The sequence below is a fragment of the Macaca fascicularis genome, chromosome 3, assembly GCF_037993035.2.
Source record: "Macaca fascicularis isolate 582-1 chromosome 3, T2T-MFA8v1.1".
Classification (NCBI taxonomy): Eukaryota; Metazoa; Chordata; class Mammalia; order Primates; family Cercopithecidae; genus Macaca; species Macaca fascicularis.
This window is the reverse complement of record NC_088377.1, coordinates 1276286-1300294: the sequence shown is the minus strand read 5'-3', so window position 1 is coordinate 1300294 and position 24009 is coordinate 1276286. Positions and strand designations below refer to the sequence as shown.

General features: G+C 47.5%; 1 protein-coding gene across 18 annotated transcripts in view; it reads left to right on the top strand.

Moving 5' to 3' along the window:
* The window catches only part of PCBP3 (poly(rC) binding protein 3), a 284015-nt gene that overhangs the window by 138520 nt on the left and 121486 nt on the right, over positions 1-24009 (top strand). Inside the window, exon 3 of one of the 18 annotated variants that reach the window (XM_074033867.1) lies at positions 5002-5081. The exons of the other annotated variants lie outside the window; for them this stretch is intronic. The gene's annotated coding sequence lies outside the window, so the exon portion shown is untranslated. The remainder of the gene's footprint in view (positions 1-5001; positions 5082-24009) is intronic. 18 annotated transcript variants of the gene reach the window in all.

Genomic DNA, 24009 nt, shown 5'->3' with positions numbered 1-24009 from the left:
ATTTGAAAATCCATTTCACAAAGAAAGACATGTGACTGGCGCATAAGTACATGAACAGATGCTCAGCATCATTGTCTTCAAGGAAATGTGAATGAGAACCACGGTGAAAAGCCACTTGGTGTAACTGATCATACTAAGTATGGGCAAGGATGGGAAGCATCTTTCATATACTGTTGGTGGGAATGGGGAATGGTACAGTTACTTTGGAAACATTTTGGCAATCAAACCAAGAGCTTATTAAATATGTACCTACCAACATCCCACTATAACGTATTTACCCAAACGTAATGAAAGCATATTTCCATACAACTTTGAACAGGAACATTTGTAGCAATTTGTTCATATTGCAAATGTCCATCCATACATGAATGGCTATACAAATTGTTGTACATCTATATAATGGAATACTGAATGAAGGTGTGTACATATGTTAAAACATTTCAATTTGCATATTTACAATATGTACATTTTATTATATGTCAGTTCCCTGGCAACCACTTACTTGCCTTCTGATGCTACAGAATTTACTTTCACTGAAAGTTTTTATAAATGGAAATGCACAATATATATACTTAGGATTTTTGGTCTGGCTATTCTTACTCATCATAACTCTCAAGATTCCTCAATGCCATTATATGTATCAGTAGTTCATTCAGTATTCCATTGTATATCTCAAAGCTGATTTTTTTTCCCCCAAAAGAAAGCAGCATTCCTTTTTGGAGCAAGATAACATTGTCCATAGTCTCAATTATTTTTTAACCATGATGTTCACTACTCAGTAAAAAAATTTGAAGCATGCTAAAACAAGAACAGTAAGTGAAAGACAAGAGATAAAAACATGACACATAGACCCAGAGATGATTTATATAATTGCATTACCAGATAAGAACTTTGAAATAACTAAGATTAGTATGTTTTTTTAAAAAGAGAAATAGACAGAAAAATGTATGAAAAGATGGAGAATTTCAAGTGCAATAATCTATAAAAAGAAATGGACATTTTAGAATTGAAAAATATAGGAGCTGAAATTAATAATTTACTGGACGTGTCTAACAGAAGACTGAACACAGCAGAAAACAGGCACAGTGCGTTGGGAGGCAGTTCAGTGCAGTCAGTCCGTGTTGAAGCACAACAGAAAAAAGGATGGAGTCATTCAAGGTAGAGTGCAAGAGGCCTATAGGATGGAGTCAGTGGTCAAGTGTCATGTAATGAGCATCCTAGGAAGCAGGGGATCAGAAAAATATTTGAAGAGATAAAGACCAGTGATTTTCCTAAAGCTTCAAAAGACATTTATATTCAAATTCATGAAACAGCCTACCCTGAAAGGACAACTAAAAAAAGCAAGCAAACAAGCAAAGCAAACTTTTCACATCTGGGCATATCATTATTTGTTGCAAACCAAAGACAAAAAAAATCTTAAAAGCAACCAGATTTTAAAATGGTCCATTGCTCTCCGAGGAGCCCAGCCAGCATCTGGCACAAGCTCGTGGTGGGCGCAGCACACACTTCTCTGTGACGCGTGTCGCTGAGCGGAACTGCTGTGTCGCAGGCTATGTGGAGCTTCAGCTTTGCTGACTGATGCCATTCTGGCTTTCTCTTCTAGTTTGTACTCCCACTAGTAAAATACAGACTGATCTCATATGATGGCCGTTCAGGCAACCACTTTCCTCCATAATTGCTCTTCAAAAGCCATACCAAGTTTTGGACAGCAGCATCTTCTGCCTTTCTTGCCCAGATAATGACATTTTTGCCCAAAAATATATTAAATAAACTATATGGAGTAAAATTTCAGCAATATGGTTTTGGTTTTAATTTGTAAATCTTAATTTGCAATCCGTCACTAATGAGGCTGAGCATCTTTCCATGTGCGATTGGCCTTTTGGAGCTCCTCTTTCATGAAGGGCTTTCCTTGGTTTTCAGCTGTTTTTCTGTTGATGTCTGTGTTATGTATAAGGGATGATCAGGCTGGTCGGAGTTGTTTTTGCCACAATTTTCATGGTAGAAAAAAGTGTAGCAAAGTATACAAAAATCTTTAGAGAAAGAAATGATATTCTCAATAGTACATTTTCAACCTATAAGAACTTGGGAAAAGTGATTCTCACAAGCATTGTTGAAAGAGCTCCTGGAGATAGAACCAGATGCCAAAAGAGGAATGGAGAATGGGGGAAGGTCACAGAGAGTGGCAGTGGCCTCCCAGAGGCACAGTGCACAGTGGAGTGAGAAGTCAGGGTGGGGACAGGGTTTTAACGTTGCAAGCTTCACAAGGTAGCCATGGTGATGGAGGAGGTCAGTGCATGGCCTCAGCTGCAGAGGCCAGGGTCGGAAAGATAGCCTTGTGCTCTTGGGGCCAACTAATGAGCAAGTAGGGGTTTCAGGACATCGTTCAGTGATTACCAGTAAAAGAACCAAAACCAGCTGGATAACCTACTCCCTCCAGCAGTGGCGAGGGTGTGAAGATGGCGGTTTCCTCCTCCCCCTTGGGGAGCCATCAGTTATTCTGCTTCCCGGACCAGGCCGTGAGCAGGACTTCACACACACAAAGCACGGAGTTCAGTGAGCATAGAGAAGAACTCAGACTCACTAAAAATGGTTGCAGTTTTATAGTTTTAAAACATTAAAATGATGAGGTAACATTTTTTCTTTTCAGTTTGTCAAAGGCTAAAACATTGGAGAGTGAATAGTGTAAGCAGTGGTGTGAAAGAGCCCCTTGTCTACCTTGATGGGGATGTAATTTGCAGAGTCCAGTGTGGAGAAGATTCAGGCTAACATCTCCGAAATAAAAAGTGTACAATATTTCACTTTTTGTGCCAAGGTAGCTCTGAATGTGCTGATTCAAAAAAATTTTAAGGTGTTTTGATTGTAAAGAATAACATGCCAGGCATGAACATTTTGCTTCTACCTGTGTAGAAAATTCCTGAATGGACCACCAGGGAATGTTAATAGTGACAGTGAGCTCTGCATAACAGGAGAGAGTCTTGTTTTCCATTGTTGACATTTTTACTCCTTATATTTAAGTATCTTTTTTTTTTTTTTTTGGGAAATGGAGTTTTGCTCTTGTCACCCAGGCTGGAGTGCAATGGCACAATCTCAGCTCACTGCAGCCTCCGCCTCCTGGGTTCAAGCAATTCTTCTGCCTCAGCCTCCTGAGTAGCTGGGACTACAGGCGCCCACCAACATGCCCGGCTAATTTTTGTATTTTTAGTAGAGACGGGGTTTCATCACGTTGCTGGTCTTGAACTCCTGATCTCAGGTGATCTGCCCACTTTGGCCTCCCAAAGTGCTGGGATTATAGGCCTTAAGTATCATTTTGAAGAGTTACGAAAACCACCTAAGCCACAAAGAATTTTGAGAGTTATTATTGTTAATAAGAGAATTTACATATATTGCTACGTTCATTCCAACTCATGGTATGTTCCTGTTGTTTAATAATTGGGAAACCTGAGACATGATGTGAAGTAATTCACCCGCAACTTGGGGGTGCCTGCAGAGCAGGAATGTTCTGGTACCATGATTGCTCCTAGGAACACAGAATAATAGTCATTAAAATGCTCTAAATAGCAATGTGTCCTGAATTCACCCACACCCTCTGAAGGAATTGTTAGAACCTGTCTCCTGCCTCCTTCCACGAGAGTCCATGGGTCCCCTAGTGGCATGCAGCCTGCTGGGATGGAAAGGGCCTGTGCTGCAACTCTGCACAAAGGATTTCCAGCTGTTGATCCATCCCAACTGCTTCCTTCTCTGACCCTGATCCTCATCTACAAAAATCATGATAATAGTGCCTGCTTTTTAATCTGGTAAATACTAGGTATATTGTAATAAACCTGAATGTTCTTGGAAATCATAAAATGCTTGAAAATAGTTTCGCCTCCTTTTTAAGATTTTGCATGTGTTCATAATCAGTGCCTGTTTCTGGAATGTAATTCATTAGGATAACAGCTGGATCTTGACGTTTCATCTGAGTTTCGTTTTGTTTGAGACAGGGTCTTGCTCTGTTGCCTAGGCTAGAGTGCAATGACGCGATCATAGCTCGCTGCAGCCTCAACCTCCTGGGCCCAAGTGATCCTTTCACCCCAGCCTCCCGAGTAGCTGGGACTACAGGTGCGTGTCACCACACCTGGCTATTTTTTTTTTTTTAAATGGAGACTAGGTCTCCCTCTGTTGCTTGTGCTGGTCTCAAATTCTAGACCAGCCATGACTCAAGTGATCCTTCTGCCCTGGCCCCCCACAGTGCTGGGATCACAGGTGTGAGCCACTCTGCCTGGCCTCATCCGAATTTTTTGGAAGTGTTTCCTTGCTGCCTAAATTCTATAGAGGGGCCTCCAGGGAACAAAGTGAGTCCCCCTGCTTGGGCACTGGTGGGCACTGGCATTCCTGTCCACACAGCAGTGGGGGACATCCCAGGGTAGGGCTAATGGCTGTCCACAGGGTAGGGCCTTGCATCTCCATCACTTGGCTCCATTAGATGGTAGAGTTTGGTTGGGGTCTGCAGCATGCCAGGCACCTTGGACGCTTCACAAATGTGTTACTAGATTTTTAAAAATGTATTTCTGCTATAACTGAGGATGTGGACTGTTGCAACAGGAAAAGCTGAAAGCTTTGCTAGAGATGAGGCTTTGCGGTATAGCTCAGGTAATGCTACCTGCACGTAAAGGGTAACTTTAGCAGACTATAGCAAAGGCGGGGAGAGAGTGGGGAGACCTACGGGGGAAGGTGGGGGCACCTACAGTTGCAGGGTGGGCACCAGTTGTCAGGAGTTGACAGGAGGGCTTAGCCAGGAATAGCCGGTGTCTCCTTACCGTGACCTGCTGTGACCTGTAGAATCGTGTCTGACCATTGCCGGAGGATGCAGTACTGAATTCAAGTAACAAGGTGTCCCGTGAACCCCCCACAGTCAAACGGGTGAGGGGTGGGGAGGATCACGCGAGGTGTGGGCGGTGTGCCTGGCATCGGCCCTGCCAAGTTCGTCAGGTAACGTGACGCTTCTCCCTTGCTTTTTGGTAGATGGACAGTGTCTCACCCTCGGGGAGCAGGTGGGCTGGCAGGACAGGCGGCCCCAGGCCGGGAGAAGGAGACACTCCCAGGTACTCTCGTCTACCCCTGCTGGTAACCTGCCTGCCCGGCCCCGTCCTGTTCCAGATGATGGCTCACCTGTGACCCTGCCTGCCCTTCCCAGCTTCGCCCCCATGCCTGCCTGTCCCTGACCTCAGTGCTGTCGGCTGACCTACCTCAGCCCACACCCCGCCCCCTTTTTTCCCACCCCATGGGGCCGATCCTGACTTCCGGTTGCTCCCTTTGCTTGACCGTTCTCTCGAGGTTCTTAACCGTGAACTGCACCTACTCCCACTGACCTCACTCACTATGGGCCGCCATGAGGGCCCCTGCAGAGGCGATGCTAACAGCCTCTCGTGCTGACCTGCTTCTTGTCTATTTCCTTTTACAGGGTAATTTGTAGTGGAATGAGAAAAAGGTGTTGTATTTCTTAAACAACATGATCTGGAGTATGTGGTGACTGTAAACTTTTCATCTCTGCAGAATGTGAATGACTCGCCAGTCACAGGGCAGTTCTCCTCAGGTTAGAAACACAGTGGAGCTAATGACACGTTTCAGTTAGAAATGGTTTTAGGAATAATTCTAAATGAGGTCGGAAGAATTGAATTGCTTTCCAGATCCAACAGACTTATTCAGCCAACGGTAACTAAATACATGCTCTGTGCCCGGCTCTGTCCTAGGCTTGGAACACATTCTCAGTGAGTGCGCACAAATGGCTGTGTCCCCAGAGCTGGCTGTCCTGTGTGTGCTTCATACCTGAGAAAAGGAGATGGCATGCTCAGCAGATCAAGGATGCGGCACAAAGCAGAGGCCAGGAGTGAGTGAGTGTGTGCACACGTGCGGGTGCATGTGTCTGCACATGCAAGTGTGCACGCATGTTTGTGCATACGTAGTGTGTGCACGTGTGTGTGTGAGTGCATGCACGTGTGTGATTGTGCACGTAGTGTACCTGCATGTGTGCGAGGGTGTGTGCATGTGAGTTGTGCATGTGTGCATGAGTGGGTGCATGTGTACGTGTGCTTGTGTGCCTATGAGTGCACGACTGTGTGCATATGTGTTTGTGATCGTGTCTTTTCATGTGTGTATGTGTACACGTGTGTGCATGCATACATGCAGTTGGGGGTTGCCAGTGTTCAATAGGGCCGTCAGGGTTGGCCTCATTGAGAAGGTGATGTTAAAGGAAAGATGAGGGTGTGAGCCATGGATGAGGAGCAGTCTGGGCAGAGGAGCCCCCAGCATGAAGGCTTTAAGGTGGAGAACAACCCGGGGCCAGTGTGGCCAGAGTAGAGCGAGTAAGGAAGAGAAGAGCTTCAGGGGATGAGTTCCAGGAGGTGAAGAGCAGGTCATTTGTGGCCCCCTGGCGTCCTAAGAGCTTTTGCTCTGAGTGGGAGCCATTGCTTCTTGTCTTGAGCAGGGGAGGGACCTGAGCCGAGTTAGGTTCTCGCCAAATTGCTCTGGTGTCTGGGTAAAGAGTAGTCTGTCGGCCAGGCGCGGTGGCTCATGCCTGTAATCCCAGCACTTTGGGAGGCCAACACAGGTAGATCACGAGGTCAGGAGATCAAGACCATCCTGGCTAACACAGTGAAACCCTGTCTCTACTAAAAATACAAAAAATATAGCCGAGTGTGGTAGCAGGCGCCTGTAGTCCCAGCTACTCGGGAGACTGAGGCAGGAGAATGGCATGAACCCGGGAGGCAGAGCTTGCAGTGAGCTGAGATCCGGCCACTGCACTCCAGCCTGGGTGACTGAGCAAGACTGCGTCTCAAAAAAAAAAAAAAAAAACACAAAAAAGAATAGTCTCTCAGGGGATCCAGCGGGGAAGCAGAGACCAGCGAGGAGGCTCTACCTGGACCCAGGTGAGAGGTGGTCCCAAGGACACCATGAGAGGGTCAGATTCGGGATCAGTTTGCAGGTAGGACCTTCAAACGGAGTGGAAGTGACCTGTGGGACGAGGGAGTTGAGGTGACTGAGGGGCTCTAGGCCCGATTGGCAGGAGGGACGGAGTTGTGTCCAGCACTTGTGATGAAGGCAGCCAAGGTGAGGCGCCGTGCCATTCAGGCAGAGCAGTGAGCACACAGTTGGATAGAGAGACGCAGGAGAGGTGGACTTGTGCCTGATTGGTCCCTCCATGATGTTTTATGCTAGGAAACGGCATGGGTGGTCCAGGGGCCATCTGCGGAGAGAAGAGGAGCGAGGACCGAGGCCTGGGGCACCCCTCCCTTGGCAGGCTGGGATGCACCAGAGGAACAAGCAGAGTCTGAGCCTAAGAGACCAGCGAGGGACCCAGGAGACACAAAAGCTGAGGGCATTGCCTCATCACAGAGGACAGAGAGTCTCAATCCTGGGGACAGGTCGGGTAAGGGGAGAGCCAGGAATGAGACACCAGTGCTCACACAGGTCCTTGGGGGTCTTGAGCAGTTTTAGACTTGGCAGGCAACAAAAGCAAAAGTGGGGTGCTCTGGAGACGGAGAAGGACAGCAGAAGGGCTGGGGCAGCAAGGTGGAGTTTTGAAGAGTTTTACTACAAAGGAAAAGAGAGTAGTAGGGGAAAAGGAAGCCACAGTTTTACTTGGAAGAAATAGTGGAAGAAACAGTAGGTCGTTTCTGTGCAGGTCACAGCAACCAGCAGAGCTCTCCCAAGGGCAGGAGAACCACTGGGGCAGCCTTGGGATGCCCAGACGGGGGTAGGCTCAGTAGAGGGGCTGGCCAACCCACCGAGGCCAGCATCTTGGAGTGGTGAAGGTGCAGAGATGGTGGGGTCCATCCCAGGAAGCCCCTCACAACAAGGCTGTGTTGGTTGTCAGCCCAGCATGGGAAGGGGGAGGTTTGAAGACAGGAATCGGTATGAGATATGCATATTTATATGTTTTTGACGTACGATAAAAGGCAGTTTCATATGGTTCAGTGTCAGGTGCGTGCAGTAGAATTTGGAAGGCTGGGAGCATGGCCAGGCCAGGAAGTGGGTGTTGTCACTGGTGTGTGTGGCCTTCCTGTGGTCTGGTCTGGCATACACCGAACCGTTTGTGTTCTCCTCCAGTTGTGTGCAGCTCCAGAGGCTAGGCACGGAATTGGCAGAGAGTGAGACTTTAATAGGGTGTGACTTTTGTCAAGCAAGGACAAGGAAGCAAGCGGGGAGCCAGATACGAAGGCAGAGAGGAGACAATCGTCTCGTGGCATGATCTGGGCTAGGGAAGGAGAGAAGCTCGGGAGGGAGGTGTGCAACAGCCGGAAGGCATGTGGCCGCCAACAACTTTCTTTTTCCAGTTGGTGGCAATCATAAGTCAATCTCTATCAAAGTAGAATACAACTAAGAAAAATTTTTAAAATACAACTAACTACTTTTTCAACTTAGAGAACAGTACTACTTGGTTTCCTTGGTAACTGTCAACCGCTTGACTAACTGCACAGCAAGTGTTAGGTTGTGGCTCAGGGTAATTACAGACAACAGAGAAATTGCAGGGTAAGGCTTAAATAAACATAAAGCAACTACATAGTTAGGTCCTGCTCCTGAAAGCGAGGATGCAGTTCATTTCCAGCCCTGGGCTGCACTCAGGAGCCTCATGCCCAGTCCCCATCCTAGGGCAGTGCCCGCCCTCAGGCTGACAGCCTTTCCTTTCCTTGCTTCAGTCGCTTGGGTGTGAGTCCTGCTTCTCCCGTCTTCTCTGTGCTGGGACCTCAGGCAAGCTGACTCCAAGCCTACCTGGCCCAGGCCACTGCAGGGCCACCCTTCCCAGCGCCAGGCTGTGAAGCAGTTGGAGGCCAGGCCCGGGGCTCCAGACTACTGTGTTGAGGTTAATCTTACCAACCAGAACTTTAAAAATTATGTTTCCAGCCTTTATTTGAAAGTGGGAGAAACAGTTGCTTGTTTCTGTGCCGGTTGCAGCAACCCACAGAGCTGCAGCAAGGGCAGGAGAACCGCTGGGGCAGCCTTGGGATGCCAGGAGGGGCGGGCTCAGTGGAGGGTCCAGCTGGCCCACCGATGCCAGCGTCTGGCAGTGATGAAGGTGCAGAGAAGGTGGGGGCCCTCCCAGGAAGCCCCTCTGGGATAAGAGGTTAGCTTATCTATTGTGTGTGGAAAGAAAACCTAAGTAGAGTTTTCTTTTTTAAAAAAGACAGCACAAGTTGGTCTTCTGGTGATTGTAACAGGATGGTCACCAGAGAACAATAATCTACTGACACCCTGAACCAGAATCTCTAGAAAAGACAGAAATTTTAAAACACCAGCAACAACAGAAATTCATGATGTTCTAGGAGACAGGGATGACTGCAGTCAGAGGACCAGATGTCTTGATTGATTATTAAGAGATAGAAACAGGCGGCCGGGTGCGGTGGCTCAAGCCTGTAATCCCAGCACTTTGGGAGGCTGAGATGGGCGGATCACAAGGTCAGGAGATCGAGACCATCCTGGCTAAGCCGGTGAAACCCCGTCTCTACTAAAAAAATACAAAAAACTAGCCGGGCGAGGTGGCGGCGCCTGTAGTCCCAGCTACTCGGGAGGCTGAGGCAGGAGAATGGTGTGAACCCGAAAGGCGGAGCTTGCAGTGAGCTGAGATCCGTCCACTGCAGTACAGCCTGGGCGACAGAGCGAAACTCCATCTCAAAAAAACAAAAAGAGAGATAGAAATAGGCAATGTTTGTGGAATCAAAACACCACAGAAGACACGCAGAGAAGAGTGGAAGTTAGGACGCTCAGCTCAGATTAGTGGACTCAGGGAGTTGGAGAGGGTTGGCTGGCAGCACTAACTCAGAGGAGCAGAGTCAGGTATCCCCCTCAAACCCCCCGACTTTGGGCCCAGGCAGTCAGAAGGTGTGCTGGGGCCAGCAACCAACTCCAGAGAGGGACAGGGAGCCAATTCCAGGAGACTAAAGATTGTCACATGCAGTCCAAAGACACCCCTCCCTCTCCCCGCTGCAATACCCGAGGCTGACGAACGTAGACAGGAACAGCATCCAGGATGAGCAAACCAAGCCTCTCCAGAGCAAAACTGCCGACAAGCTGGGAACCACAGCACGCTGGAGGGAAACTGGCAGCAGGAGAAAGCAGCAGTGAGCACGGCAGAAAGAAGACATGGGGCCGCCTTCAGGATGGAGACTAGGTCAGACACACGGCTCCTTCAAAGGGAGCACCAAAGGCCTTGAAGAGTGGACGGTCAAAATGGCACAGCCAGGAAGGCAGGACTCACAGAACGGGCAGCATGAAGAGTGAATAGCCACGGACTATTGAGAACGCAGACCCAGAGCTGTTACTGCACTCAGACGTCAAAGACCGAGAGCTATTCCCGAGCGCAGACTGAGGACCAGCGAGTCCAAGACTCGCTGATGCAGAGCTCCAGGACTGACGGGAGAGGAGAGCGAGAGGAAAAGCTGAGGCTGAGTGCGATACTGAGAAGCTCCATATTCTGTTTAACAGGAGTCTGAGGACCAGGAAAGAGAGAAGATTGAGGGGAAGACAATGGAGACATCCTAGAAGATCATCTCCCCGAGCACAGAGCGCATCACAGGACTGACCAGTGTTGAGTGGGCATGGGGAAAACACGGCTGCCAGGACCTGTGAGGACCGAGTTCGGAGTTCCAGATACTGTGGACAGCAGACTCCACAGGGGCTCTGCAGGAGGAGACGGGAGGCAATAGTCAGCCTCTGCAAAGCTCTGGCTGGTGATTGGCATCAGGCTTCTCAATGAGAAATTGTACTCTAGATTTAATTGGAACAGTATCTTCAAAATACTCGGGAAAATGATTTCAAACCTGGAATTTTAGACACAGACAGACTAGAATTCAAATTGAAGGGCAAAGGAAAAGTGCCTTCAGATAGTGAAGGACTCAGAGGTTACCAGCCTTATCCCTAATACCCTGACAAAACTAAGAAAAAGACAACTATCTATGAAAGAAAACAAGTTTTGATTCCACAAATAATGGTGAGGAAAGTGTCCAGAGTAACACGTACTAGTCTAAATCACTGTTGGTGTATATTGGTATGCAAATTAAAATACTATTTGAAATCAAAATCTCAAGTATATGTATCTATATATAATGATGAGAAGGAGAAAAATGAAAGCTTACTAAACTTCAGGGTTTTGTTTTTTTTTTTTCCAGGGGGAATTTATAGATGCTAGTCTCCTCCATAGTGTAGAAATGAAGGCTTAAATGGATTAATGATTTACAAGGAATGACTGTAAATGATTTACAAGGAACCCTGGCTCTACAGAAAATTTACAAGTTAGCTGGGTGTAGTGGTGCATGCATGTGGTCCCAGCTCCTCCAGAGGCTGAGGTGGGATTATCGCTTGAGTCTCGGAGTTTGAGGTGTAGCAAGCCATGACTGTGCCTCTGCACTCCAGCCCAGGTGACAGAGCGAGACCCCGTCTCTAAACATACATAAGTAAATAGGAGCCCCCTGAGGAATAGGGACGGATGCATGACTTCACATCTTGAACGGGAAAAATTTCAGAACAAAGAAAACCTCATCGGTTCACCAAAAGGTGTAGTAGAAGGGAAAACATTTGAAATCATAGAAAATATATAAGGCAAGACTTTATGTGGACGATCATTCAAATACAGGGTTAGATTTCTCTACTAAGAGGCAGACCTCAGATTGTCTTAAAAATGACCCAGAGGTCAGGTGTGGTAGCTGACGCCTGTAATCCCAGCGCTTTGGGAGGCTGAGGCGGGCGGATCACGAGGTCAGAAGATCAAGACCATCCTGGCTTGGATCTTTTGGATGGCTCAAGACCATCCAAAAAAAAAAAAAAAAAAGAGTCAGAAACAGAGAATTTGTTAATGGGAAGGGCACTGAGCAATGCTAGCCACTAGAAAGCAGACCAGCAACGACATTTTCATGAAAAAGATGAAAGGCATTAAATGGGACAAGGATACTTCATGTTGGTAAGTTATAATCCTCTAAGAAAATACGATCATCGTGAACTTTTATGTACATAATTACATAGCTGTGAAATTTATGTAGGAAGAAATTTTTTTTTTTTTTTTTTGAGACGGAGTCTCGCTCTGTCGCCCAGGCTGGCGTGCGGTGGCCGGATCTCAGCTCACTGCAAGCTCCGCCTCCCAGGTTCACATCATTCTCCTGCCTCAGCCTCCCGAGTAGCTGGGACTATAGGTGCCTACCGCCACGCCCAGCTAATTTTTTGTATTTTTTTTTAGTAGAGATGGAGTTTCACCGTGTTAGCCAGGATGGTCTCGATCTCCTGACCTCGTGATCCGCCCGCCTCGGCCTCCCAAAGTGCTGGGATTACAGGCGTGAGCCACCGTGCCCGGCCTGTAGGAAGAAATTCTAAGAATAAGAGATGGATTAATTCAGTACCATAATGGGAAATTTCAATTGACAAATCAAGGGGACCAGAATGTCCGTATGTTTACGAGAAATTTGAAGAACGTTTGTAACCCACTCTCTTTTTGGAAGGGGACACAGAGGACGCTTGTCTTCTTCTTTTTTCTTCTTTTTTTTTTTTTTTGCTTTCTTTTCTTTTCTTTTTTTCTTTACCTTCTCTGTCCCTCCAGGACCATTCACAAATATCTCTGCCATGTATTCGATTTTATAGAAAATCTTAATTTTCAAAAGCGGAAATCATAAAGTACAGTAAAAATAAAAAAAAACCACAAAATGATAGCCAAAAATAACCCAGACATCATTATATACTTGGGAATTTTGGAATGCCTTTAAATAAAGCATACTGTTTAAAAAGTAATGAAAATGAGAGAACATTGCATGTCAAACATGAGGGATGTCACAAAAGCAATTCTCAGAAGAAAATGTTGGAAAACCAGAAACGTTTACAATGAATGAACTGGCCATGTGACTCTAAAGATTAGAGAAAGAGTTAAAACCAGTTCAAGACAAAGTAGGAAAAATGAATGAAGATAAAAGTAGAGGTTAATATGGTAGAGCATGGAAACTTATTGCTTGGTGCAATAAATTCTGAAAAAGAATCAATAAAATACTTAAACTATTAGCCACTTTGATCAAGAAAGAGAAGGTGTAAAACCTTAAAACTTGGGAAACAGGAAAATAGCACTGCATGTAGGAAGCTGTTAACACTCTAAGAGACTGCTGTTTACAGCCTCTGTGCAAAGAAATTTGGAAATCTGAGTGAACAGTTTTCTACAAAGATGTAAATCAACAAAACTGCCTCAATGTATGTGACAAGTCTGAAAAGACCTGTAATTGTGAGAGTGGCTGAAAACCCATTCAGAGGGCTGCACTCACACCACCTGGCGATCCCCTCTGCAGGTGCGTTTCAGCGTGTCCCAAAGAAGGGTGATGTGTGAGGTCTGTAAACCATCCTGGAGTGAAGAAACAACAAAAGTTCTCCAGATTGTCTGATGAGCTCAGCAATATTGTCATGTAGAAATTGTGCAAGAATTGTTAAAAAAAAAATGTATAGGTAACTGTACCCTCAGGAAACAGATGTGCAATCATAAGTAAAGTGTTAGAAAATTAAATCCAACCTGCACTTAGTTTTAACTATTTTTATTTTTATTTAGGAAGAGCTTTTTACAGTTTGGTTGGGAGATTTTGATGTGTCTCCTGCCTCAGTTTCCTCTTTGGGATGCTGTTCACATGTATTTGCACTTCCTTGTCTGTCTTCTGTGTGTATCACTTCTCTTGAATTATTTTCATTGCTTTTTAAAAATTTTTTTAAAGTTTTGTATTTTTTGTCTGTTGTGTTTATTTGGTTTTTTTGTGTCTTCTGATTTCATCTTTTTAAAATATTTTTCTTTCTATTCCCACGTATTTTGTAGTTCTGTGACCTCAGTTTTTTAGTTTTTCTAATTCTGATTTGTATTTTTTCACCTTTTGCACCATTAATGCCTTTTAGCCTATTAAAAAAATACTAGATTATGGTTTTTGTGTTTTTCGTTAGCATGTTTTTATAGTGTGTTTATTGTCAGTAAAGATGATACTTAGTTTCTTATTTTCTTTTGTCTTTTAAAAAACTTTATATGGGGTTTGAATTGTGTGAAATTTGTTTCCCAAACCTCTTAGAATGGAAGCATGATTTATAATAGCATTTCTAATTACATAGCTCTTGAAGGCCCTCTTGTGTTATTTTTATGTAAAGTTTAAATATGAGGGCTTAATCAATGAATTTGTAATGTGTCTGGGGACAGAGCATGGAGAATCAGCAGAGAATTAGGTGACAGTACCGGCTCAGTGCTCATGTTCTGATTTTGATCATTGTACTGTGGTTATCTGTACGTTGTTTTGGGGAAACACATGGTACAGTATTTGGGGTGAAAGAGTATGGTGTCTGGTAAACACTCTCAGATGGTGTGGGCCTACAGAGAGAGTGAATATGTGGATGGACGGATGCATGGATCTGTAGAGAAAGTGAATGTGAATGCATGGATGGATGAATGCATGGATCCATAGAGAAAGTGAATGTGTGCATGAATGGATGAATGCATGGATGGGTGAATGCATGGATCCACAGAGAGTGAATGCATGGATGGATGAATGCATTGATCCACAGGAAGTGAATACATGGATAGACAAGTGCATGGATCCATAGAGAGAGTGAATGCATGGATGGACGAGTGCATGGATCCACAGAGAGTGAATGCATGGATGGATGAGTGCATGGATCCGTAAAGAGAGTGAATGCACGGATGGACGAGTGCATGGATCCATAGAGTGAATGCATGGATGGACAAGTGCATGGATCCATAGAGAGAGTGAATGCATGGATGGACGAGTGCATGGATCCATAGAGTGAATGCATGGATGGACAAGTGCATGGATCCATAGAGAGAGTGAATGCATGGATGGACGAGTGCATGGATCCATAGAGTGAATGCATGCATGGATGAGTGCATGGATCTGTAGAGAGAGTGAATGCGTGGATGGAGGAGTGCATGGATCCATAGAGTGAATGCATGGATGGACGAGTGCATGGATCCATAGAGAGAGTGAATGCATGGATGGATGAGTGCATGGATCCACAGAGAGTGAATGCATGGATGGACGAGTTTATGGATCCATAGAGAGAGTGAATGCATGGATAGACTGGATAGACGAGTTCATGGATCCACAGAGAGTGAATGCATGGATAGACGAGTGCATGGATCTGTAGAGAGAGTGAATGCATGGATGGACGAGTGCATGGATCCATAGAGTGAATGCATGGATAGATAAGTGCATGGATCCGTAAAGAGAATGAATGCACAGATGGACGAGTGCATGGATCCATAGAGTGAATGCATGGATGGACAAGTGCATGGATCCATAGAGAGAGTGAATGCATGGATGGGTGAGTGCATGGATCCATATAGAGAGTAAATGCATGGATGGACGAGTGCATGGATCCACAGAGAGTGAATGCATGGATGGACAAGTACATGGATCCATAGAGAGAGAATGCATGGATGGACGAGTGCATGGATCCATAGAAAGAGTAAATGCATAGATAGACTGGATAGATGAGTTCATGGATCCACCGAGAGTGAATGCATGGATGGACAGATGCATGGATCCATAGAGAGTGAATGCATGGATAGATGAGTGCATGGATCCATAGAGAGTGAATGCATGGATGGATGAGTGCATTTATCCATAGAGAGAGTGAATGCATGGATCCTTGGAGAGAGTGAATGCATGGATGGATGAATGCATGGATCCATAGAGAGAGTGAATGCATTGATGGACGAGTGCATGGATCCATTGAGACTGAATGCATGGATAGACAGATAGATGGATCCTTGGAGAGAGTGAATGCATGGATGGACAGATGCATGGATCCATAGAGAGTGAATGCATGGATGGACAGATGCATGGTTCCATCAGCAGAGTGAATACATGGATGGATGAATGCATGGATCCATAGAGTGAATGTGTGAATGGATGAATGCATAGATTTGTAGAGAGAATGAATGCATGCATGGAGAAATGCATGGATCTGTAGAGAGAGTGAATGCATACATGGATGAATGCATGGATCCACAGAGTGAATGCATGGATGGACGAGTGCATAGATCCATAGAGAGAGTGAATACATGGATGGATGAGTGCATAGATCCACCGAGAGTGAATGCATGGATGGACAGATACATGGATCCATAGAGAGAGTGAATGCATGGATGTACGAGTGCATGGATCCATAGAGAGTGAATGCATGATGGATGAATGCATGGATCCATAGAGAGAGTGAATGCATGGATAGACGAGTTCATGGATCCATAGAGAGAGTGAATGCATGGATGGATGTGTGCATGGATCCATAGAGAGAGTGAATACATTAATAGACTGGATAGACGAGTTCATGGATCCACAAAAAGTGAATGCATGGATAGGCGAGTGCATAGATCCACAGAGAGAGTGAATGCATGGATGGATGAATGCATGGATCCATAGAGAGAGTGAATGCATTGATGGACGAGTGCATGGATCCATTGAAACTGAATGCATGGATGGACAGATGCATGGATCCATAGAGAGTGAATGCATGGATGGACGAATGCATGGATCCATCAACAGAGTGAATGCATGGATGGATGAATGCATGAATTCACAGAGAGAGTGAATGTGTGAATGGATGAATGCATAGATTTATAGAGAGAATGAATGCATGCATGGAGAAATGCATGGATCTGTAGAGAGAGTGAATGCGTACATGGATGAATGCATGGATCCATAGAGTGAATGCATGGATGGACGAGTGCATGGATCCATAGAGAGAGTGAATGCATGGATGGATGAATGCATGGATCCACAGAGAGTGAATGCATGGATGGACAGATGCATGGATCCATAGAGAGTGAATGCATGGATGGATGAGTGCATGGATCCACCGAGAGTGAATGCATGGATGGATGAGTGCATGGATCCACCGAGAGTGAATGCATGGATGTACGAGTGCATGGATCCATAGAGAGGGTGAATGCATGGATGGATGAATGCATGGATCCATAGAGTGAATGTGTGAATGGATGAATGCATAGATTTGTAGAGAGAATGAATGCATGCATGGAGAAATGCATGGATCTGTAGAGAGAGTGAATGCATACATGGATGAATACATGGATCCACAGAGTGAATGCATGGATGGACAGATGCATGGATCCATAGAGAGTGAATACATGGATGGACGAGTGCATGGATCCATAGAGAGAGTGAATGCATGGATGGATGAGTGCATGGATCCATAGAGAGTGAATGCATGGATGTACGAGTGCATGGATCCATAGAGTGAATGTGTGAATGGATGAATGCATATATTTGTAGAGAGAATGAATGCATGCATGGAGAAATGCATGGATCTGTAGAGAGAGTGAATGCATACATGGATGAAAGCATGGATCCACAGAGTGAATGCATGGATGGACAAGTGCATAGATCCATAGAGAGTGAATGCATGGATAGACGAGTTCATGGATCCATAGAGAGTGAATGCATGGATAGACGAGTTCACGGATCCATAGAGAGAGTGAATGCATGGATGGATGAGTGCATGGATCCATAGAGAGAGTGAATGCATGGATGGATGAGTGCATGGATCCATTGAAACTGAATGCATGGATGGACAGATGCATGGATCCATAGAGAGTGAATGCATGGATGGACGAATGCATGGATCCATCAACAGAGTGAATGCATGGATGGATGAATGCATGAATTCACAGAGAGAGTGAATGTGTGAATGGATGAATGCATAGATTTATAGAGAGAATGAATGCATGCATGGAGAAATGCATGGATCTGTAGAGAGAGTGAATGCGTACATGGATGAATGCATGGATCCATAGAGTGAATGCATGGATAGACGAGTGCATGGATCCATAGAGAGAGTGAATGCATGGATGGATGAATGCATGGATCCATAGAGAGTGAATGCATGGATGGATGAGTGCATGGATCCACCGAGAGTGAATGCATGGATGGATGAGTGCATGGATCCATAGAGAGGGTGAATGCATGGATGGACAGATGCATGAATCCATAGAGAGTGAATGCATGGATGGATGAGTGCATGGATCCACCGAGAGTGAATGCATGGATGGATGAATGCATGGATCCATAGAGAGTGAATGCATGGATGGATGAATGCATGGATCCATAGAGTGAATGTGTGAATGGATGAATGCATAGATTTGTAGAGAGAATGAATGCATGCATGGAGAAATGCATGGATCTGTAGAGAGAGTGAATGCATACATGGATGAATGCATGGATCCACAGAGTGAATGCATGGATGGACAGATGCATGGATCCATAGAGAGTGAATGCATGGATGGACAGATGCATGGATCCATAGAGAGTGAATGCATGGATGGATGAATGCATGGATCCATCGACAGAGTGAATGCATGGATGGATGAATGCATGGATCCATAGAGAAAGTGAATGGATGCATACATGGATGAATGCATGGATCTGTAGAGAGTGAATGCATGCATGGACGAATTCATGACACACAGTTGGGCTGGAATGTAAGTAATTGGATAAATGAGGTAAAGGATATGTAGACATTCTTTGTAATACTCATACTTTTTTCAAGGTTTGAAATTATATCACAGTAACAAGTTGTCCAATGAGTACAGTAGTCCCTCTTTTGTCCACAGTTTCACTTTCTGTGATTTCAGTCACCCATGGTACAGTATAGTGAGATATCTTAAGAGAGAGACCATATTTACATAACCTTTTTTTTTTTTTTTTTTTTTTTTGAGGCGGAGTCTTCACTCTGTCGCCCAGGCTGGAGTGCAGTGGCACCATCTCGGCTCACTGCAAGCTCCGCCTCCCAGGTTCGCGCCATTCTCCTGCCTCAGCCTCCCGAGTAGCTGGGACTACAGGCGCCCGCCACCGCGCCCGGCTAATTTTTTGTATTTTAGTAGAGACAGGGTTTCACCGTGTTAGCCAGGATGGTCTCGATCTCCTGACCTCGTGATCCGCCCGCCTCGGCCTCCCAAAGTGCTGGGATTACAGGCGTGAGCCACCGCGCCCGGCCTTATTTGTGGCATATTGATAAAATTGTTCTGTTTTATTATTGTTAATCTCCTTCTGTACCTAATTTATACATTAAAATTTATCACAGGACAGTTTATAACAGGGGTTGGTATAGTCCGTGGTTCCAGGCAGCCACTAGGAGTCTTGGAACGTACCCCCTTGGATAAGGGAGTAGGGCTGCAGAATGAATTCTTCAGCCTTCTCCTCAGAACAGATCTTCTGCGAGACTTTGGCAGATGATGCTGTGACCCCACCTGGGCGGCCAGGCCAAGTTGTCTGTGCCTGGTCCTGAGAGGCCAGGCACGCGTCCTCGGCAGGGCCACCCAGAGCCTGGGGTGCTGGGAACTGGGCTTTGTTTTAGTTTCTCAAATGCTTTTCTCAAACTGGAATTTTAATTACAACAAAATTAATGCCTCAGAATATGATTAAGAAATAAATAATGAGCGAGAACAAGCAGCCTCTTGAGGTGATGTCCCGGTGGCTGAGCCTATCACTGCATTTGCTAATTTGTTGCATTAGCAAGTATTTGGCTTGTGCATGCGAGACAACATTAAGTAGTCCAGTGTGGAAACAGAGGCTGTGCTAGCTTCACCAGGTTGGCGTCGGGCTCTCCAGTGCCTGGTTGCTGGTGACTTGGGCAGCTGTTGGAGAGGGTCCTCTCAGCTCCCCGGCCCTCTGCCCACAGCTTGTTCTCTCGCTGTGAGAACCACCCAGCGATGGTTCTTGTGCTATTCTCTCTCCATGAACCGTGGCCTGGCTTCAGTGCAGCTGCCTTTTTGGAGGAGGCTGCAGGAGCGCAGAGTAATGGCTGCAGGTGGGGCCTTCCCAAGGCGCAGGCCAAGGAGCCAGGCAGCCGCTCCTCTCTTGCAGCTTTTTCTTGGGAGCGCCAGGCCAAGCCAGAGGCTCCTGGCAGATCCACACACAGAGATAGCAGGTCCAGATTGGGGCTGCCCCTCACACAGCCCAGCAGGATGTAGGAGCAAGCCTGTGCACCCTGAGCCAGGGCTTCTGTGAAGTGCAGATGATGTTGCCTTTGTAGACAAAAGAAAAGACCTTGGAACCTGAGGGTAAATAGAGAGCCTCTTTACCAGCACCAAGCTCTGGGCCCAACTGGCTCCAAACAGGTGTGTCCTGGGCGTCCCTAGGTGTGTGCCTGACCTGACCCTGAGGCCCCCTCCCTGCAATTCCTCTAACCCACCCAACACCACCAGCCTTGCTGATGCCTCCTGCCCTGCCCTCTGCTCTCAGCTGCCTGCCCTGGTCACCTGCCACCCCTTCGTGCTGGGCCCTTGGGCCAAGTACCACATGCAGCCTGGTACAAACCTGTGCCCTCCTGAGCCTGGGTGAGGTGGCCTTCCCACCTGGGCCATGTGCCTCACTGCACCTAGGCCACAGCCCAGGAGGAGGATGTCTTTCCCTGACCTCATTTGTGTGGTCCTGCTGCCCAGTGACTGACTTGACTTCTGCTCCCAGTCCTGCATGCTCCCGGTAGATGGGGCACCCTAGCATGGGGTTCCCACCGCCTCCTCCAGGACTTGTTGCCCGTTGTGCATGGCCACCCGTTCTTGCCAGCATACCCACTTGCTCTGACCCTGGAACGTTCTCTGCTGTGGCCACTCTCCAACTCTGACAATGGCACCAGCCGTCGTTCTATCACCTGTGACTTCCCCACTCACCCATCTTCCTGTCATGCCACCTGCAACACCCCCAGCCTGGCTCTCACTGCCCCTGCGTCCTGCGGGAGGTCACATCCACATCCCTGTGTGGATGGGGGTGTCGTGATGACCCTGGAGTGTTGATGGCCAGCCTTGTGGGGACCCTGGCCGCTAGCCTTGCCTTAGCTGCTTCTCTGTCCCCACTCACAGCACCGGTGGCCAGTCTCTCTGAGTCCTGCCCTTATCTACCCACGTCCTACAAGAGAGCCAGTGTGTGGGCTGGCCCCTCCCTGCTGACTGCAGTGCCCCTGGGCGCACAAGGAGCTGCGGGGGAGCAGATGGTGGCAGCTGAGGCAGACAGGGACAGGGCCACAGACACACCCAGGTTCCATGGCCTTGGTACATTTGCTCTTCTTGACATGGGTTTCAGAGGGGGGCCGCCATGCCATGCCCACAGCGTCCGGCCAGGTGCTGGTCACTGACCCGCCTTCACAGCCACACCTATTGTCACACACTTGGTTCAGTAGACCCTCCTGGATGCACTCTGCTTATATGCCTTTTGCTCATGTTCTGCCTTTAGCTGCAGTTTTCTTTGGAAGGAATTCTAGGCAGTATGTGCTGTTCAGAGCCTATCACTGCATTTGCTAATTTGTTGCATTAGCAAGTATTTGGCTTGCGCATGCGAGGCAACGTTAAATAGTCCAGTGTGGAAACAGAAAAACAGTATGTGGAGATCTAAACCCATATGATTATTCCCCATGATCTACTCAGTTTCATCAGATTCTGCAGGTTAATCATGTTTGTGATCCCTCCCGAACATCTCAGCATCATCTGTGGAACTAGTCTGTTGTCCTGTGACACTGACTGTCCCTCTGTGGCTCTCAGGGTCTCCCCTCCTCTTCCTTGAAGGCATCGTCGTGATTCAGCAGTGACTTCTGGGCTGGGTGGCTAGAGGGGCTCCCTCCTTTACCCTCAGACCCCTTGGATGCCATCCTGGGCAGAGGCCTTGACCCAGTGCGAACTTTCTGCCCATGTTCTGCTAGTAGTGGCTCTGTAGCTGGGCGCTGTTTCTGCCCTGTCATGCAAGTGGGGTGGCCGTGGCTGGGTGCAGAGGCTTGCAGCTGGGTGCTGGGGCTGGGGGTGAGCCAGCCGTCCGGCCCCTGCATCAGCACCACCCCTTGCTGTGTTCCTGAAGCGTCCTGTTTTCCATGGTCAGGATGATCTTTCAAGACAGCCCTGATGGCATCACCTCCCTTCACTCGCCTCTTCTTAGCTTGTTGTTCATTAAAAACAGTTGTACTTACTGAGTGCCTACATTGTCCTGTGGAGATACTCGGCCACCTGGGCTGCCCAAGGTGGTGTGAGTGTCAGGGCACGTGGCCCAGAAGGCTCTGCAGAGAGGGCTCTGAGAGCAAGAGCGAGCTGTGCTGGAAAAGGGACAGGAGCCCCTGGGAGACATGAGAGATGGGGACGGGCTGAGGGAGGAGGAGGACCAGGCTCGGGGACGATGGTGGGGCCCTAAGCAGGGCAGGAGATCAGATTGTGTGTTTGGGATATTCCTCTCCTTCAGGGGGAGGAGAGACCCTGAGGGAGGCAGGAGCAGGAAGGGCATCCAACCCTGAGGACCCCAGGCAGGGCCTCCAGGGCTGGTGCTGGGAGGAGGCAGGGATGGGAAGGGTCCGGAGGGCCCTGAGCAGGGCTAACCCCAGGGAAACCACACGCAGGCCGCAGAGGGAAAAGCTTTTAACCCTTGTCGTGTATAAAGGACTCACTAGGTCTTGGTGCATTTTTCATTGATACTTATATATTTACTGTTGAATCTCTATGAGTTCTTTTTAATGATTTTTCTTGTTTTCAATAAAGTAACATTTCCCGTCTGCATTGCACAGACATAATTTGAAAACAAAAGTTATTTTGTTGTGCAAACACTTGTTCTGATTCTTTAACTTCATCTGTTCCTTGGAAATCTGTCACAGAGCCACTTCAGAAAACAGCCCGTCTCTGCCTCCAGCCTGGTGTGCCTGCAGCTGTGTGGGTGCGTCCCCTCCTCACTTTCTCAGCAGAGGCAGAGGCTGCAATCTGAGTGGCAGAGCCCACGTTTCTGCTGCGGGTGGTGGCCATGTAAGGGTATTGGTGTGTTTTTTGCACATGTAGCTGGCCATGCTTTAAAATAAGCAGATTGACTTTTGTTTACCTTTCACCCCTCAGAATGATTTGGTCAATGACAGCAGCCATTTTTATTGTTTTTATTGTTTCTTTTCTGTGGTGACAAAGGTGGCATCCCCTCCTAGCACCTCACACTGGGGTGGTCCTGAGGAAAGGAGGGCGAGAGCAGAGCTAGCGGCTGGGCCATGAGGGGAAGTCCAGGCCTCTCCATCCAAGGATGACCCTTTCTCCAAGAATCCTGCAGTCTGTTGTTAGGTAGGGAAAAGCCGTGGTGGTTTTATCCTGCCAGTGCGGGGAGCTTTCCCATGAAGTTTAAATGCAAACAGGACACTGAGGGCAGGAAGGTGTGCTGAGCTGCCCTGCACAGTGCTTGTCTCTGATGGCCACCCCAGGGTCCCTGGGCACTGCCAACCCGGGCATGAACCTGGGATAACCCAGCAGAACCTGGAGCAATATGGGCTCCGTGAGGCCCCTGAGTTTCTCCGGGACCCAGATGGCGACAGCCTGGAGCATGGCGTCCCCGTGGCCTTGCTGCCACAGTCAGGCTTCGCGAGGTGACCCTGTGCCACGACACCATGGCTGCTCCCAGAAGCCTGCACAGAGTCTGCCTCAGGGTGGCCCAGGTCCTGCTGGGGAGTACCTTCCCGTGGATGTTGTTCCTGCGCCGTGTCTCACTTGTGCCCTCGCTGAGATGAAGGATGCCTAGACCTTAGTGCGGGTGCCTTGGGGGTGTCCTGGCACTGAACATCCTTGAGACGTCTGTGGCGCTCCTCTTCCTCATCTGTGGCGTTGTGGGCCTCCAGGGGAGGTGGCAGTCTGCCTGGAACAGGAGGCCCAGCCCACAGGTGCCCGCTGCCGCGCCTCCCTCTCTGCTGCCCATGTGGCTGTAGCGTTTTTTGCCCCATTGCTGTTTCGCTTGGCACATACATGTTGGTTCCCTCCTGTGCACTGGGCTTTGTGCTACAGGCTCTGGCGTGTTCACAGGACTCCTTTGGAGGGATTCTGTTTTTAGAATTCGTGGTATAATATCTTGTCATCTTGGTAACTTATTCTTAATAAAAATGGTATAAAATGTGTTGCATCCTAGCGCCCACACCATCCGTGTAGATTATATTGATTTACTCCACCTATTCTTTGAAAGGCTTTGAGGTGATGTACAATATCAAACCACATGAAACAGCATGATTAAC